Source organism: Akebia trifoliata, chromosome 11 (genome assembly GCF_017979445.1).
Source record: "Akebia trifoliata isolate Shusen 1 chromosome 11, ASM1797944v1, whole genome shotgun sequence".
Classification (NCBI taxonomy): Eukaryota; Viridiplantae; Streptophyta; class Magnoliopsida; order Ranunculales; family Lardizabalaceae; genus Akebia; species Akebia trifoliata.
Genome location: NC_141385.1, coordinates 29,255,164 through 29,268,323, shown reverse-complemented (window position 1 = coordinate 29,268,323; position 13,160 = coordinate 29,255,164).

The window sequence follows — 13,160 nt, the reverse complement described above, 5'->3', positions numbered from 1 at the left end:
ATTTAATTTCTCTCTCTCTCTCTCTCTCTCTCTCTCTCTCTTCTTTCTTTCTTTCTTATTATATATATATATATATATATATATATATATATATATATATATATATATATATATATATATATAAAATTAAAAAGAATTATTAAATTTCCATATAGCTTGAAGCCATTAGGAGCTCTCAAGAAGAGAGTCTTTGGAATGAAGAAAGAGTTGAGAATAGATTCTTATTTATAGGTTTAAAAATTCCTCCAAAACATTTTAAAAAGCAATGTGGGATTTATAAAAATTTGAAAAAAGGAGCCAAAAGAACTTTTACAAATTTCAATCCATGTGAAAAGTTATCAACCAATAGAAATGTTCTTTTAAAAAATACTCACTTTTCTTTAACAAAAAGTACACCAACCATAAAGTAACTTTCAAATATCATTTTAAAATAAACTAAATTAATTTTATTTGAATCAATTTTAAATAAATATTAATCAACATTTATTAACATTTATTTTAACAATCCCCCACTTGATTATAAAAATAATTAATTAATAGAGGTAAACTGAATGTGTATCAGAATGATCATAATAAGTATAACCATAGGTACCTAACAATTTGAACCTTTGGCTTAAATATATAATTCAAAGTTTATAAGATATTTAAGTAGCTTATAGCTTTGAACTTAAATTCTATATAATAAACCGGAATTATATATACACTTATTATAATCTAACTCATTATTGACAAAGAATAGCGCTTTGCAGTCAAGCGCTTAAATCCTGATTTTCATGAGTATTTCAGAGAGGTGACCAATTCTCTGTTTAAAGTAGTTAAACTTTTATACTCATATAGGTGAATTTGTCATGAGTGCTCTTGTAACTTCTTTAACACCCAAGCTTAAAATAGCCTACAAATTCATTAAGAGTTTAACTCATCATTTTCACATTACAAGATATGTGCACTAAATAACATCATAGGGATAGCCAATATAAATATTGTGTGCACTTACAAACACAGTAAAGTAGCTTCTTATCTCTTTGAACTTAGAAAATGGGATCTCCAAATCTACTAAGTTGAGGTTCCACTACTCTGTCTTTATGGATATAGGTCTTAGGCCCATCCCCCTCGATGTTCTCAAAATTACCTCTCTAGGTAGTGCTTTTGTTAACGGATCCGCTAGCATTTCTGAAGTTAGTACATACTCGAGCACGATCACCCCATCTGTCAACATCTGTCGAACAATGTTATATCTAAGGCCTATATGCCTTGATTTACCCTTATATTTTCTATTTCCTGAAATGGCTAACACAGCTTTATTATCACAATAAATAGTAATTGCATAATCTCGAATAGGAGTTAATGGAATAAATTTAATAAAACTTCGAAACCATTCTATTTCTTTTACCGCAGCCGATAATGCTATGTATTCTGATTCCATATTTGAAGTAGAAATACAAGTTTGTTTCTTTGACCCCTACGATATCGCTCCTCCTGTTAAAGTATAAATCCAACCCCTTGTAGATTTTGAGTCATGAGAATCAGAGTTCCATGTAGCATCTGAGAATCCTTCTACTAGTTCAGGTTTACTATTATATTGTAAACAATAATTTTGAGTACCTTTTAAATATTTCAGAACCCTTCTAATTGCTTCCCAATGTTTAGGTCCTGAGTTACTTGTAAATCTACTCAATACCCCCACTATAAAAGTTATATCGGGTCTTGTACATTGCATTAAATACATAAGGCTACCAACTATTTTAGAATATTCTAATTGAGATTCCGCTCTACCCATATTCTTAAATAATTTCTTATTTGGATCACAAGGAGTAGGAGAAGGTAAACAGTCAAACATATTATATGTTTTCAATATTTTTTCAACATAATGTGCTTGAGATAAACTAATAGTTTTATCTTCTTTTATGATTTTTATTCCAAGAATAAGGTCTACCTCTCTATAAACACCCCATTTTTACATTTGCCTGATTAATCAACTCGTCAACCCGATCGCAACGGTTCCCAATGATAGATGTTTATTCCAATACTTTATTTTGTTACCAGATATGTTTCAGAAATCCGGATGAGGTATCTCGAACTAACAAAACCTTAGAAACCACGCTACGCTAGGAAAATACAACCCCAAAAACATAGAAATCATCAACTTGCAGATCAAAAAGAAGCTTTACGATAAAAATCACTAAAAATAACCAAATTATCAAAATACCCCTAACATCAAAACAACCCTAGAGCCTACGTTACGATTAGGAAAACTCATTCAAACACATAAAACAACAAATCGAAACCAAATAAATCATTTTGCCAATTTTAACAGAATTTAACAAAATTACGCAAATGCCCCTCATAAAGTTCACGATCATTTCACACAAAAAAAACTTCATAAATGACACAAACCAATATTTCCATCGAATTCCTTATGAAAAACTGATTTCAAAACATCCTGGAACATCGAAAACTGACTTAAAATGCGAAAAGTCCTCTCCGGGGGCAAAACGGTAATTTCACAATTTTTATAATTAAAAATTTTGAAATTAATAAATAAAACATTAAATAATTAAAGTTAAATATTAATGAAATTAATTTAAAATTTTGAACTAAAAAAATCGATCAATCAGGCCCTCAGGCAAAATTGTTGAGGGTTCGCAAGATATTTCTTTAAGGACCCCTCCATTTGGGGGTCCAAAGAATTAAAGATATAATAGAGGGAGGTTCTCCAAAAAAATTAAAGTCAGACTAAAGTCAAGATATTAAAGTCAATCAAATAAGACTAAAGTCAAAATTGAAGTCAATTAAGTAAGACTAAAGTCAAGATGTTAAAGTCAATCAATTAAGACTAAAGTCAAAATCTTAAAGTCAATCAAATAAGACCAAAAGTCAAAACCCTAATAGAGTTCTAATTAAATAATAACTCTACCTAAAAGAATTTTAACTAAAATATAACTCTACCTAAAACAATTCTAATTAAAATACAACTCTACCTAAAACAGTTCTAACTAAAATACAACTCTAACTAATAGAATTATAATCAAACACTAATTCTATCTAAATCAACCCTTAAAAAAATCTATAAATAGAGGTCCTCACACCCTATTTTCGGATCAAATCATAAATCCTAAGAGAAGTAGGTCAAAAAGCCTCCCTAACCTCTCATAAACCCTAATTTTGAAGCCTCAACTCCTTACCTAACATCCATACTTCGATTGTAGTTCAAAAAATACCTAGAAGTCCTTCAAAAATACCCATAAACAAATCCGAAGAATTCAGATCTAAGAAAAAGATACCTCAACTTGGAGATCAGAAATTAGATCCGGTGAGAGAACGAAGCGAGGAATACTCTACAAGAAGTTATTCTATCAGATCTGAGGGAAAAGAAAATTATTGCGTTCGGAAAATGTAAGTATTTTATTTTTTTATTGATTAGGTCTTTTTAGCAATATAGTTCTACTTGAGAATTAGTAGAGATCGGAGTTTGCCGGGCGGGGTTGGTGCCTAACACCTTTCTACTCCGTAACGTGATCCCCGGACTTAGTTTCTTATTTTTCGTAGATTAGTTTCTTTTGCCTTTTAGAGTCAATGTTCGGTTCCTAGACCGTAATAACTAGGTGGCAACTCCCAAACCTCAAGGGTAAAAAGAGGATCCGCGTACCCCGCGGATCGAGGGCACTTTCAATGGCGACTCCACTGGGGACTATTGAGGATCAGACTTGAAAAACCCCAAGTATGGGAGCATTGCCAAGATGACCTAATTTTTTTTTTATTTAGTTCGATTTATTTTATTTATTTGTTTATTTATTTATTTATTTTTGTGGCTTGATTGTGGATGATTTTTGGTATTTTATTTTGTCCAATTAAGGGTCACTTTTTGATGACCCCTAAATAATGAGAGATTCAAATTGACATATGAAAAGGATGGAATGATGAAGATTGGGACAGTAATGTTAAAATATTTTTACAGAATATTCTACTGAGAATTACGTCTGGGCACCTTTAATAAAACGTAGATCCCATCGAGTAGATTAATTTAGAACCTGAATTCACTCGATTTCGTTATCGGGAGCCTTAGATATCATCGATGCAAGTTCAATATGTAAATCTGGAATTATTGCTGAATGAAGATTGGGACAGCAACGTTAAAACGTTTTTTATAGAACGTTCTAATAAGAATTAATCTGGGCACCTATTAATAAAACGTAGATCTCATCGAGTAGATTAATTTATAACTTAAATTCACTCAATTTCGTTATCGAGAGCCTTAGATATCATCGACGCAAGTTCAATCTGTAAATCTAGAATTTCTGCTGAATGAAGATTGTGATAGTAATGTTAAAACGTTTTTACAGAACATTCTAGTAAGAATTAAGTCTGGGAACCTCTTAATAAAACGTAGATCTCATCGAGTAGATTAAATTAGAATCTGAGTTTACTCGATTTCGTTATCAGGAGTCTTGGATATCATCGATGCAAGTTCAATCTGTAAATCTAGAATTGTTGCTGAATGAAGGTTGGGACAATAATGTTAAAACGTTTTTTCAGAACATTCTAGTCAGAATTAGGTCTGAGCACCTTTAATAAAATGTAGATCCCATCGAGTAGATTAATTTAGAATCTGAATTCACTCGATTTTGTTATCGGGAACCTTAGATATCATCGATGCAAGTTAGATTGTATTTTCCTAATTCACAGAAAATCCAAATTTATCTAATGTTAACACAGTTAATATTCCTGAAAGCGAGCTCATTTGGCACTAGGATCTTTCTCTTTGATTTTGTTTTGGGATGTGTTTCTAATTTTTTTTTTATATATAATTCTATCATCAATGTAACATCTATTGGAATCTCGATTTATTTAGAATCACCCAAAGCAACCGTTGATTGGACCATAAAATTACAAAAATTATGCCTATTACAATGTTTGGGTTTGATCAATTATTCTATGCCATGATCATTAATTGATTTGCCATGATCTTGATTCATATATATTTTGATGTGCATGCTTTAATCTTGATCTTGATGCTTTGGATATTTATGTTGTATGACATTTTCTAATATCCATATTTTGATGGTTTGATCTGGCTCATGGGCCCACTTGTTTGAAAAAGGCCCCGGGCACACCCCACCCTGTTTTACACACACCACATGCACGTTTACTATTTTGCACACTTACACGTCCTATATAGCCAACGTGGCACTAGTGCGTGGCCCGGTCTCTTCGGAGATGCAACGTCATTCATGAAAACCACAACTCCAGTCACGTACCTTAGGGTATATCAAACTGGGGCATCAATACCGTCTGATCGGGTGATTCTGAGAGGTATATTGATGCACCCAGGCTGGAGCGACCTGAGCCTTTGACCTATTGTGAGCCACACAGTCACATGTCCCGATTGTCAACGTAGTACTAGTACGTGGTCGGTCCCCTCGTGGGATGCTAAATCATTTATGAAAGCTACAACTCTTAACTCGTACCCATAGGTATGTAAAAGATAATCTAAGTATATCAATTGCACTTCTTGGTCAAAACCAGTGCCTAAGCGAGATCTTGCCCCGCTGTACCCTACTATACGAGGGGGATAGACTACGTCTATTCTAGACGAGAGGTATTTAAGTGGGCCCTTGCTTAGCATTGTGCGCCACCTCTCAACTGGAGATCAAACTGGCTGTTTTTGACTTCAGAGAAGTGAGTTGAGATTTTATATTATCACCTATATGGTATATCAAACCAAGTCACCACGTATCGAGAGGTATATAGGTGTATTTGGGCAAGGGTGGCTAGATAAAAATGCATTGCATGTAGTAAGCTTAGAGTCTTGAAACCTTCCCTGTAAGTCACAACTCGAACTTATCGTGGGTGTTTCATTTCTCGGGATGTTTCCTTCTTTGAGCATACCCCATATTATAATGGGTCCGTTGGCACTCAATCTGAGTAGTTTCCCTTAGACTCCCCAGATGATCCCCTCCCTATTTCCTTTCCTCTTCATTTTCCAGTTCCTCCTTCTCCACCCCCTGTCAGTTCGTCATCCCCTCATCTACAGGTTTACTCTCGGCATCCACGCGATCCTACCATCACTTCTATGACAGACTAGCTCGCCTCATTGCCTCCAGATCCTCCTCCTTCTGTTCCCTGTGATGATCGTCCTATTGCCACTCGTAAGGGTAAGCGTATTTGTACTTATCCTATTTCTAATTATGTATCTGATTCTGCACTCTCACCCTCCTATCGAAGTTTTCTTGCCTCTGTTTCCGCTGTTTCTCTTCCTACAACTGTTGTAGATGCTATTGCCCATTTTGAGTGGCGAATAGCTATGATTGAAGAGTTGAATGCTCTTGAAAAGACTCGAACTTGGGAACTTGTTCCTCTCCCGCCTGGAAAGAAAGTTGTGGGATGTCGTTGGGTTTTCACACTTAAGCATAATCCGGATGGTTCTATTGCTTGTTATAAGGCACGTTTGGTGGCCAAAGGTTATGCTCAGACTTATAGGATCGATTATCAGGAAACTTTTGCTCCGATTGCCAAAATGACCACCATTCGCGTTCTTCTGTCTAGTATCGCTATCAGAAGCAGGCCTCTCTATCAGTTAGATGTCAAGAATGCGTTTTGTAGCTACGTGGTTTTCGTCATCATGACGACCACAACTACTAAATATTGGAGTCGCCACCATTCAAATTGAAAAGGGGTGTGAATGGTCACCCGGTGTGTGCCTATCGAAAAATTGCCATTTTTTAGCGTTAGTGACTCGCAACGGATAGGGTTGATCAAACCTAGAGGTTCGGGCAAGCGGCTCGGTTGGAGAAAAGGGAAGGTGTTAGGCACCCCTTTCTCCCCGCCACGTGGCGGTAACCTCAAATAACTCGGTCATTTTGATTTTTAAAAGAAAGTGGAAAGTGTGCCACATGGGTACATTTGTTCCCTAAGTAGGGATTTAATTTTGGCTTGGTCATAGGATCATCTCATCAATGGAGATGATCCTTGTAGATCCAAGCCTTGAGGTCCATTCATGCTCAACTCATTTAAAATAAAATGAAAAGAGGGGGTGATAGAAGAGGGAAGAGGAGAGGGTAGAGAAAAGAAAAAAGGGGGGGTGTTGATTGCTCCCACCTTGTACTCTTGGACTTCTTCTTCTTCTTTTTCTTCTTCTTCGTCTTCTTTGAATTCTCTTTAGTCCTTGGTGAGTTGAGAGTGAAGTTATTTCTCTTAGAGTGTGTTATGAGAGAGTAGTGAGGAGGAGTAGATAGAGTAGATTTTTTTCTTATGGAGACTTGGTGGGATGAGAGGAGAGGTATTTATAGGTGTTGGATGGGGTTTGGGGGTATAATAGGGTTAAAATGTGAGAGAAGGGGTAATGGTATAGGATTTAGGAGTGAGGGGTGTGAAATTTAAGGTGAAATGGAGGGTAAATGTGTAATGAATGAAAATGGGTGAGGCTTAGACCCAAATGGGTTGGATCCTACCCGAACCCATTTGGGTAGAGTGTTGGATGGGTTGACATGAGTGATGGTTGGTGGTGGAGTGGGGGTGTAAGAGAGTGGTTTAGAGAATGAGTGTTAGGTTGGTTGATGAGGTGAGGTGTGTAGATTTAGGGGAATGGGTTGTGTAAGAGGTTGTTAAGTTAGTTTTTGGGAGGAGAAAGGAGATGATGCCATGTGGCAATCATGATGAGAGGGTGAGGAATGAGATTGGTTGATTGGTTGATGGGGATTGGTTGATTAGGGAGAGAGAAATGGGTTAGTTGATTGATGATGAATGAAGTATGGGTTGAGTTGATTTTATTGGAGTGTTTTAAGGAAGATGATGGGTAGAGGTATGGGTGGTGATGTGGGGGTTGATGATGGTGATGGATTAGGGTATGGGTGGAGGTGTGGGTGGTTGATGATGTTAGAGGATGGGGATAGGTTAGGTTAGGGTAGGGTATGGGTTGAGGTGATTTTGGAGAGAGGTGAGATGGGTTAGATGGGTTGTTTAGAGCATGGTGATGGGAGTGGGTGATTGGATGAGGAAGATGAAGGGTGGTGATGACAAGTGTCATCTTTTGATGTTTAGGGGTTGATTGGTTGATGTGAGTAAGGGTTGATGGGTTGGGTTGTGGGTTGGATGGTGAATGGGGTATGGATAGTGGTTAGAGGGCTTTTTTTTATGGATTGGGCTTAGGCTTATAGGAGATGTAGGTTGTTTTGGATTGGACAAGGCTCATTTTGGATTGAATTTTGATAAGGTAGGTTGGTTTTAAGGTTTAAATGATGTAGGATTGATTTTTAGCTTAGCGGTGAGGTGAAGAAATTCTAAAAATGAGTTAATGGTTCGTGGGCCTTGAGTGGGTTTAAGGTGTTTGTGGATTTGGAGATGGAACGATGAAGGTTGGATGAAGGGGTAAGCATCCCAAGTCTCGCATTTTATTTTTTTGATTTTTTTGATTTTTTTGATTTTTTGAAACTATTGATTTAATCAAAATGCCACGTGTTGGCGAATCGGGCTTTTGGGCCCGTTGGGGAATTTATCGATTTTTGCATGCGTGTGCGGAGCGACGATGTTGAACGACCGTGGGATGGGTCACTACCTTTTTTGCTGGTCCTTGAGACCACGGGGTGGTCTTAGGGGCATTGATTTAACCGTGGTTACTACTTTTGGTGTTTTGGGCCTTAGGGGCCCGTTAGCCCCTTTTGTTGGAAAATCGGTATTTTGCATGGAGCGGGGTAGATGGGAGTGTGCCGAACCCTTTTGGTGGACCTACTAACCCATTGAAAGGTGTTAGTGGCTTGGGTTTCGGCGAAAATATCATTTTCCGATGATTCGGGCCATTGAGGCCCGTTAGTCGAACTTATTGAATTGTTTTTGGGCCCCTTCGAGTGAGGGCCCGTTCAAATCGAGGTGTCTACAGCTGCCCTTCTTTGCAGGAATTGCATGCAAAGAACTGCAAAGAATAGACCAAACCCCTATTTGTACGGGCCCGACGAAATTTTGTAAAACATGACTTCGAATTATCGGTTGAATTGATGACTTTTGCATAAAAATGGTTACTCAAGCACGGGGTCTGACAGAGTTACCTTATTGATTCCTTGGTCTCGATGGCGCGGAGCTCGTGTGAGACTTTGGATTTGATGAAGATTTGGTGATTTTAAAATTTGGGTATTTCTCGGTCGTGTTTTAACAAATCGAAATTGAGTGCAACTCGAAAGGTTTTTGAACTTTCATATTTGATTTTTTTTTTGTATTTTCTTTTCCTTATGCGGATGTATGCAAAATGTCGAAGGACTAATGCAAAGAAAATAGGTTTTGTACTTACTTGGCCTCAGGTATATCTATTGTTCTTGAAAACTTGAGGTTTTGTTGAATACATTCTAGATTTGTCATCATTGGCCAAAATAGTAGTTTTGAAATGCAATTTTGTGAAATGCCTTTATCAAATGAGTACGATAAATTCAGAGTTTGCAAAATCTTTAGTTGTGACGATTTTGGTGTTTTTGCCCAACACGGGTGATGCAGATGTCAATTATACTTTTGGTTCCTTTAGAATCATTCCCAGTGCCCTGGTGTCGGAAGGTCGTTATCCGTTTGGGGTCTCGGAGTTTTTGGATGGATTTTGCCGTTCACAGTTTATACTCTTGCGGGCCAGGAGTTTTTTTTTTTTTTTTTTTTTTGCCCTTATTGCCCCTGGTGCCAGTTACGGTTTTCACCAGACCCGGTTTCCACATTTTTGCGCATCGACGTCCTGTTTGGGATTTTCATCGTGCCGGTGGCTTTGATCTTGCCATAGTCTGATTCTTTTACTCATAGCGTCCTTTCGGATTTTCACTATGCCATTTCAGACTATGCTTGTATCTTTAGATTTTTACATTACAATTCTGTTCGGAGTCTCTGTGTCTCTGTGGCTTGGTGACTCAAGTTGAGCTGCGAGATCGGCGACTCTACTCTTGTAGTGGCACTCTTTCTCGAGTAATAGATCTGGATTCCCCTCTCGAGTTTGCTGACGACTATTCGTGGTTCGGCGACTCAAGTTGAGCTGCAAGATCGGCTACTCTACACTTTGAGTACTCTTTTTTTTCGAATATCCGACCTGGATTCCCCTCTCGAGTCTTCCAACGACTAATAAGACTTCAGAGATCCGGACCAAGTCGCAAGATCATTGATGCTGTCATTGTCATTGGGTTGCCCTAGGACATTCCCTGATCAAAAAGGACTTTTGTTGGGACGAAACGTTGGCCTAGGCTAGTGGTGGTGAAAGGTTACAAAAAGGATTAAGGTCTGGATATATTAGAGCGGTTTAGACATGGGGCTTGTCTATTTTTGTTTCGAAAAGGTGATCTGCATCTCCTCCCAGCGTCTCTCGAACTTGTTTAGGCTGGAGATTTGGGTCGAGCTCAGATCAAGTGTCCAAGTTCTTTTTTTTGTATTTTTTTTGTATTTTTTTTGTATTTTTTTTGTATTTATTTTTTTTTTGTATATTTTTTTTGTATATTTTTTTTTTTTTGTATTTTTAGCCGTTCACAGTTTATCCTCATGCGGGCCAGGAGTAGCTGGATGCTTTTGTTTTGATGATGATATCTTTTTTTTTTCTTTTTTTTTTTTGACTTGACTTACCCCTGTCTTAGGTTAAGAAATGAATGTGATGGCTCAAAAAGGGTTGACTAGGGTTAGATTTGTTGGTTTAGAACAGCAAAGATGGCCTTTCGTCATTTCAGGGTCAATTCTTAGGCGTAGTATTTTTTGACAGTGTCAGCATTGATCGGTTGCGGGAAGACTTGTCCGTCCATCTCCGTGAGGATCAGAGCTCCTCCCGTCATCACCTTCTTCACGATGAATGGTCCCTCATAGTTCGGTCTGAATTTTCCTCTAGCGTCTTCTTGGATCGGCAAGATCTTCTTTAATACAAGGTCTCCAGGCGAGAAATCCCTAGGCTTGACTTTCTTATTGTAGGCACGAGCTATTCGCCTCTGATAAATTTGCCCATGGCAAATGGCTGCGAGCCGCTTTTCTTCGATTAGATTTAACTGGTCGATCCGAACTTGGATCCATTCGGTTTCATCTAATTCTATTTCTTTTAAGATTCGGAGGGAGGGAATCTCCACCTCTACGGGTAAGACTGCTTCCATTCCGTAGACCAATGAATATGGAGTTGCCCCGATCGAGGTTCTAAACGAAGTTCGATAGGCATGTAGTGCAAAAGGCAACATATCGTGCCAGTCTTTGTATGTAATTGCCATCTTCTCGATAATTTTCTTAATATTCTTGTTGGCTGCCTCAACTGCTCCGTTCATTTTAGGTCTGTATGGTACGGAGTTGTGATGAGTGATCTGGAAATCTTCGCACATCTTGACCATATCCCTGTTTTTGAAGTTCTTAGCGTTATCAGTTACTAACCCGCTGGGAAGTCCATACCTGCAGACGATGTTATTCTTGACAAATTTCAGGACATTGCTTTTGGTGACGTTGGCATATGACGCAGCTTCTACCCATTTGGTGAAGTAATCGATAGTCACTAGGATGAAGCGATGTCCATTTGCAGCTTTTGGCGAGATTGGCCCGATGACATCCATTCCCCAGAGGGAGAAGGGCCAGGGCGTAGTCATGTTATGCAACTCCGAAGGCGGGGCATTGATCTTGTTGGCGTAGATTTGGCATAGATGGCATTTGCGAACATGCTGGTAGCAGTCACTTTCCATTGTCGACCAATAATACCCCATCCGTATGATCTTCTTTGCTAGCATGTGGCCATTCATATGGGGTCCACAAACTCCACCATGTATAGTTTCGATCAATCGCTTTGCTTCGGCTTCTGCAACGCATCGGAGTAAGACCTCGTGGTGTGACTTTTTGTACAGGATGCCATTGCTGATAAAAAATTGCCCTGCCAATCTCTGAATGGTTCTGCGATCGTTAGGCGTTGCATCTGAGGGAAGGGTTCGATCTTCGAGATATGCTTTGAGGTCTGAGTACCAAGTTTTTTCCTCAGGTTCTTCTACTTCGACGGGTAGACAATAGGCCGGCTCATCCTGAATTCCAATCTCAATCGGGTCGATGACCAGACCTTCTGAGATACTAATCATGGAAGCAAGGGTAGCTAGTGCATCGGCGAACTGGTTCTTCGCTCTAGGCATGTAGGTGAATGAGATTCTGTGAAAGTGTGAGCTTAGTTCCTCTAGATACTCATGGTAAGGGACCAGTCTCTGTTCTCGAGCTTTCCATTCTCCGGTCGTCTGATAGACTACCAGGCTTGAATCTCCGAAAACATCAATCTCGTCTACTTCAAGATCTAATGCTGCTTTTAACCCTGCTATGCATGCTTCGTATTCGGCTTCGTTGTTAGAGCATTGAAATTTCAATCTGATTGCGATCGGTACATGGGACCCGTCTGGTTTAATCAAGACTGCTCCTATTCCGTTTCCTTTCTGATTAGCTGCTCCGTCGAAGCACATTTTCCAACCAGGTTCTTCGTCATCATCGTTTTCCGTCTCGACCAATAGTATGGCTTCATCCGGGAAGTTTGTTTTTAACGGTTCATAATCAGGCAACGGGTGCTTGGCGAGGTGGTCAGCGATGGCTTGCCCCTTGATGGCTTTTTGGGTGACATAGGTGATGTCGAATTCTGATAACAATAACTGCCATTTCGCTGTGCGGCCTGTTAGTGCTGGTTTTTCGAATAGGTACTTCAGGGGTCCATCCTGGCGATAAGCATAGTCGAGTAGCTGAGCAGATAATGGCGTAGTCGTTGAGATGCCCAAACCAATGCACAGCAAGTCTTTTCGAGTGTCGAGTATTTTGCTTCGTAATCAGTGAATTTCTTGCTGAGATAGTAGATGGCCTGTTCTTTCCGCCCTGATTCATCGTGTTGTCCTAGCACACACCCCATAGATGTTTCTTGCACTGAGATGTACATTAACAGAGGTCGTCCTGGCGTAGGAGGGACTAAGACTGGTGGATTGAGCAGATATTGCTTGATTTTATCAAATGCTTCTTGACAGTCTTTGTTCCACTTCTTCGGCGTATCTTTCCTTAATAGCTTGAAGACTGGCTCACAGATAGGCGTGAGCTGAGCAATGAAACGGCTAATGTATTGTATCCTTCCCAGGAAGCCCCGGACGTCCTTTTCTGTAACGGGTGCCTTCATTTCTAGGATGTATTTAGTCTTTGTTGGATCTATTTCAATGCCCCTTCTGCTGACGACGAAT